Here is a 6876-nt window from a genome sequence, read left to right on the forward strand (position 1 = left end):
ATGAAAATCAAGTAAATCCACTATGCTAATTAGTTATATTGCTTTGACTTTCAAAAAATGTTGTCACAATCATGTCAAATCCTTTAGAAAAATTATTTTGAAGAATCCGACACGATCTTTAGAGTTTCTAAAGAGTTTGAGGGACCTAGTTAACTAGACTAGTTAAAAGGTGTGTTTGATGAAAATAAAAATCTAGTTAAAGTTCATATTTTTTTGAAAATTGTGCACCAACCACCAAGTTCACAAGTCATTTGAAATGACCAACTTTCAAAATTGAAAGTTTTTTATTTTGTGACTCATAGAAGTGACACTAGTCGAGTGAAGCTTAATCTTTGTTTCATAAGTTTGTGGCCCGAAAATGTAAGCGTTAAGTTCACTAACTCGTAAGACAAAAGAAAGTTGCAAACCATTATGAATCCATCCTCCTCAATAGGACGTAACTTGGGAAATGAGCCATTTTACTTATTCAATAGTCCCTTCTTTTCACTTGAATATTTCTTTTCACCTTGAAAATTATTGAACTTATTATTATTTTTCTGAGTCATCTTGCACACACCTTCTAGTATATATTACCACTTTTCTACCAATGTTTGCACACTATGCTTTAATTTCCAATACAAACAAATTTTTCGCACAATGATGGAAAAAGTCATGATGTGAGCATAAAGTAACCCTCTATACTAGTATGGATCGTACTTAACCGTGCTGAAATAACAGAAAATGCACTAGATTTTCGTCTATTTATATCAGACATCTATGAAGACCCAACCTTCACAAAGTTGGGTCTTCACAACTTTGAAATGCACCTGTCGGTAATCGAACCCGAGTCTGTACTGTGGCAGGGTACTATTCTACCGCTAGGACCACTGGTGCTAATTGTTTAATGTGGGAGGCATAAAAATTATAATTATAACTGAATTCTTTTTTTTCCCTCTCAACATAGATGATTTACTTGATTAATCATTGAAGTAAATTATAGAGAAAATGGCCAAAAGGCCCCTCAATCTATGTTTTGATTTCCAACTACACACTTCAATTACACAGGGGTCCTATCACCCCTCTAAAGTGTTTCAAACTGAAATTATTACCACCCTAAATGCATAGCTGGCAAAGTGAGTGTATCTCACTCTCTTTGAGAGAGTGAACTCCAAAAGTAAATATTAAAATTTTATTTTTGATATTTTCTTTTAAAAAGATATGTATTTTTAATTATTATTGTTGTTGTAACAAAAGTCACCATCTCTAAACAATTACTATCATCACCATCTTCACCAAATTCACCATTCTTGATTGAAGAAAAAAATTTAAACTCTCTGTTAAACAAATTTGTAAAATCATTTTAATAAACTATTGATAAATTGATATGAGAATACATGTATATCACCCCAAAAAGCTTTGAATCTAATTTGAAAAAAAAAACTGATCTGAATTTAAATCAAATTCATTTGAACACCAAAAAAAAAAAAATCTTACTAATAGACCCTTTAATTATCAATCTCAAATTTCAATCAATCAACTACATCTAGACATATTCTCAATCTTATTAATTGTTCAATCGCCGGTGAATCGGTCTTTTTCTCTTCAAAATTGTCACTGGCATCGACATGACAATGATGTGGAACACATCGCCGACTCCTCTTCATCTTCCCTAAGAGAATAATGCTCATCTCCAGTGATCTCCATTAATGGCAACATTACTTTCTCTATTCTTCCCCTCTCTTTTCTTCTTTCTCACTTTTTTTAATTTGTTTTTCAGATCTTCCGACGGGCAAAGCTTCTTAACAAGTCTCACCATCATTATTCCCCCCTCTTCCTCACAAGTGCAACTCCAAGATATTTGGGTTTTACAATAATGGTGAAAATGGGTATAGTGAAGATATAGGAGGAAAGAATAAAGAATTATAAAAAAAGTTGAAAAAAAATAAAATTTAATGAAATTTCCAGGTGTCAAGCACGTGATATTCACATGTCTAACATAGATGGGTAACTATGACCTTTTAGGGCTGTAATAAATTCAGTAGTAAATACTTCAGGGGGGGTGATAGGATCCTCGTGAATTTGAAGTGTGTAGTTGAAAATTCGAATATAGATTGAGGGGGTTTTTGGCCATTTTCTCTAAATTATAATATTGTTGAACTATATGCTAAAAGTAACGTAAATTACGAAAGTACATCAAATGCAAGCTTTTCATACAGTTACAAACGCAATATACTAATGTAATTTTATAAGTAGAGTCTAACATCAAGAAAGGTAAAGTGTACGTAGATTTATCCTTATTTTCGAAGGTAAAAAGGTCGTTTCAGAAAGACCGTCGGCTTAAGGAAAAACATTTCAAAGCAATTTGGAAAGATAAACAGAGAGCGAAAGAAATTTCGACTTGTGGTGGGATGTATATAAATTTTTTTGTCACGGATAGGAAATTTTGATTTTGTATCAATTTTGATGACGAACAATTTTCCTTAAATGGATCTTATGCATTGTGATGAGATGTATAAGGTCTTTTCATTCATTATTTGAGATCTCAAATTCAAATCTAGGAATGAATACAATCTTGATAAACAACTGTAACACCTCTGTAACACATCAGTCTTAGAAAGAGCTACTTTTAGAAAGAACTAAATTGGAAAGAGCCAATTTGAGATTTGTCCAAGTTATGCTTAAGTTGTGAGTTTTGGGTCAACTTCAAACGACCACAACTTTCAGTACATGATGAGTTAGGTGGCCCATAAGGTATCAAATGAAAGGTCTTTGGGTCCTCTTTCCAACGCCATCGAGTTCAGATGAGGGAGATATGCATGTTTGAATTTAGCCTGTCCGATTAAGGAAAGTTCATCTGAATTAAAGAGGGGTATTTTGGTATTTTCCTTACCCCATTAGCTTTAAACATTTTTAGTAATATTTTAGGGGTCTAAACTGACTTAGATCAATTTTCACAATTCCTAAACGCGCTTAGGGTTTTAGATAGAAGTTCAAGAGGAGAAAAGGGAGAAGTTTAAGTGTTCGTTCAAGATTTTTGTGATCGTTGAGGAGTTTCACCAAAGATTCAATCCTTTCGAGGTATGTAAGTTGTCATAGTGTTGGGTTTATTCATCGACACACCAATCATGTGATTTTCATCCGTAATTTCGTTCTTGAGGTTGAATGATTTGAGTTCTTGGGGTTTTGTGCTTCATTATTTGATAATGGGGTTTTGTTGAGTTCTTGAGATGGGGATCTTGTTTATGAGCATTGTTCTTGAGGAATTTCGAGTAGGTTTTCATGAAATTGTGTTGGGTAAATGAATCTAAGGAAATTTGGAAGAAACCACTCGATTCTAGGTAAATTAGGGTCAGAAATCGAAGAGGAAAATTCATCGAGTTTTCTAGGCGAGGCTTGGGGGGACATGCCACCGATGCGCCAGCAGTGCGCCAGAAATGGTGCTCTGTAGTTTAGGGGTTGGCGCCCCGCGCCAGGGTCGCCTGCCTCCGTCTTTTTCCGTCGTTCGTCTCGTCTGAGTTCTTTTAAAATGTATTTTCACTCTCTTCCTGATTATAATGATTTTAAACTACATCTAATCATCAAGATATCCTTTATATCATGAATCATAACTCTTGAATTCACATTTCAAATTCAAGAAAATATTAAGAGTCAAGTTTGAGATAGTCTTTCGAGTCTTTTTGAGAAGTGTTTTACAAACTTGTTTTAAGACTTGAGTACTTGAGTATGAGGATGAGGAGAGTTAAGTTTCATTTTTCAAAATGAATATATGGGAACTAAGTAATCACAAGAGTAAATGCATTTACATTTAAAATGAGAGGAAACTTTGATTTCCAAATGAGTTCATGAGGAGTTTTTGAGTACTATCTCTTTTAAGAGAACCTTTTGAGTAATAATCTCAAAGTTTGAGGATGAGGAAATGTTTTTAAACATATGAGCATGAGTTAAATTATTGGGAGTAGTATTGAGCACCGATATAGGGACGAGTTCAGACAACTCAAAGTCATCATAAACCTTGTATGCCAACATGGGTAGAAATGGTCATACTTTTTAGATGATTCCTTATTAGGGGTGTGCAAAAATTGAACCAACCAATAAACCGAACCAAAAAAAAATGTTATTGGGTTATTGGGTTAACGGATTTTTAATGGTTTTATAAAAAAAAAATTATTGGGTTATTGGTTTGGTATCGGTTTTAAGTATTGGGTTATTGGGTAAACCGATAACCCATTAAGACGATAGTAAGTTACTACTATACCCTTCATAAATATTAAATATTAATAATTTAACATAACTGGACACTATATCAGTACTCTACATTATGGTCTACACACTTCACACGTCACAGTACTTCTACTTCACATCAGAAATTCCATATTATGTTTTGGTTGTAACATGTTATTGTAGCCTTCGTACTACATCTACTCTTATTGATATAATTTCTCATTATGTTTCTTGTTTCACTATATCAAAGCATTTACAACTGATTTGTTTGTCTCACTGTATCATGTCAATTGTTAGAGAAGTAAGAAATCATATATTTATTTTATGAGCATTTTCTTATTGGGTAAACTAAAAACCGAACCGTTAATGACCAAAAACCGATAAAGAATATCTTACTGGTTTGTTATTGGTTTAGCATATTTAAAAACCAAAAACAAATAAACCGAACCGATAATACATAAAACCGAACCGATCGATGCACACCCCTATTCCTTATTGCTATTTAAGCATAACTTAGTGGATCCACTTAGTTGAGGATGTCTTATACTCCAGCAATGTATATGACAATTTTAGCAACATGGGCGAGACGTTGTATCATCACATAGCTCATAGTGATGGTTGACAGTTAGAGAATTTCTCAAATAAGAGTAAAAGAGTTATTATTGTATTTTTAAATACGTTTGAGCTATTATCTACTGTTTTAAAAGCTTTCTTTATAATGCATTTTCATTGTTGCTTTTATATTGAATTGAGTTCAGTTGAGACGAGGTGAGTATATTTTTCCTTTTTATCAAGTTCAAGCTTATGTCTGTGTTTTAGAGTTCCCCTTGCATGCTCATACATTCCATGTACTGATGTCATTTGGCCTGCATCTTTCATGATGCAGACACAGGTAACCAGGGTCATCAACATGCGCTTCGTTGATACCACTTGCAGTTCGAGTTAGCTTTGGTGATCCTCTTTGCTTCCGAAGGATTTCATTTATATCTTTCAATTTTGTTAGGATGTCATGGGTCTTTTCCCGACTTCCATCATAGTTATTAGAGGCTTCATAGATAGACAATAATAATTGAGGAGTCTTTTCATTTCCAGTGTTGATGTTTGAGACTTGAGTTGCCTCTTTTGGCCAGTGAATGTTTTATTTAAAATATTCTAAGTTATAAATTTTTAGACTTTTGAGAAAATTTTAGCTTTTGAGTTCATCTAATGTTTAGTAAGTCTTCCGCTGAGAATTGAGCCAGGTCAAGGGTTCGCTTGGGGCCATCAATGATTCTCGAGTGTCAATTTCGTCCAGGGTATAGGCTCAGGGAGTGATAACCTCAGTCTTAGAAAGAGCAAAATTTAGAAAGAACTAATTTGGAAAGAGCTAATTTGAGATTTGCGCAAGTTATTCTTAAAATGTGAGTTTTGGGTCAACTTCAAACAATCATAACTTTTAGCATAAGATGATTTAGCTGGCCCATGAGATATCAAATGAAAGATCTTTATATCCTCTTTCCAACGCTACCAATTTTGCTAAATTTTGAGTTCGGATGAGGGAGATATTCTCATTTGAGTTCAACCTGTCCGATTTAGGAAATTCATTTTATTTAAGGAGGGGTATTTTGGTCATTTTCTTACCCTATTAGCTTTAAGCATTTTCGCACCCAAATAGGGGTCTAAACTGATCGAGATTAGTTTTCACAATCCTAAACAAGCTTAGGGTTTTAGAGAGAAGTTCAAGAGGAGAAAAAGGAAAAGTTCAAGCGTTCGTTCAAGGTTCTTGCGATCTTCGAAGAATTTCATCCAGGATTTGATCCTTACAAGGTATGTAAGCTTCCATAGTGATGGGTTCATTCACCGTCACGCCAATCATGAGTTTCTTGAGTTAATTTCATCCATGACAATCCATGTATTGAGGTTTTTGATGAGTTTCTTGAAGTTTCGTTCTTAAATCTTTAATAATGGGATTTAATGAGTTCTTGAGGTGAATGTTATGAGTTTGAGAGTTGTTTTTTAGTACATTGTTGTTTACTTATGTCGAGTATACAAATCTAAGAGAGTTTGGGAGAAACCAATCGGTTCTAGGCGAATTAGGGCTAAAATCGAAGAGGAAAATTCGTCAGGTTTTCTGGGCAGGGCCTGGGGTGGCGCACCACCGATGCGCCAGCAGTGCACCAGAAATGTTGCTCTGTAGTTTAAGATTTGGCACTCCACGCCACTCAGTGCGTCAGGGTCGGCTACCCTCGTCTGTTTTTTCGTCTAAGTTCTTTTAAAACGTATATTTGCTCTCATCGATTATAACTATTCAAACTACATCTAATCATTGAGAAATATGTATTACATCCAAATCATAAATTCTTGAATTCACATTCCAAATTCAAGAAAAGATTAAGATTCAAGTTTGAGAGAACCTTTCGAGTCAATTTTGTGAAGTCTTTTACAAACTTTTAAAACTTGTTTTAAGACTTGAGTATGAGGATGAGGAGAGTTGAGTTTCATTTTTCTAAAATGAATATATGGTAACTAAGTATTCCCAAGAGTAAATGTTTTACATTTAAAATGAGAATGAAACCTTGATTTCCAAATGAGTTCATGGGGAGTCTTTGAGCACTATCTCTTTTAAGAGACCCTTTTATGTAATAAATCTCAAAGTTTGAGGATGAGGAAATATTTTTATACATATGAGCATGAGTT

The sequence above is a fragment of the Solanum verrucosum genome, unplaced genomic scaffold (genome assembly GCF_900185275.1).
Source record: "Solanum verrucosum unplaced genomic scaffold, falcon-dt-bn FXZP01000127.1, whole genome shotgun sequence".
NCBI lineage: Eukaryota > Viridiplantae > Streptophyta > Magnoliopsida > Solanales > Solanaceae > Solanum > Solanum verrucosum.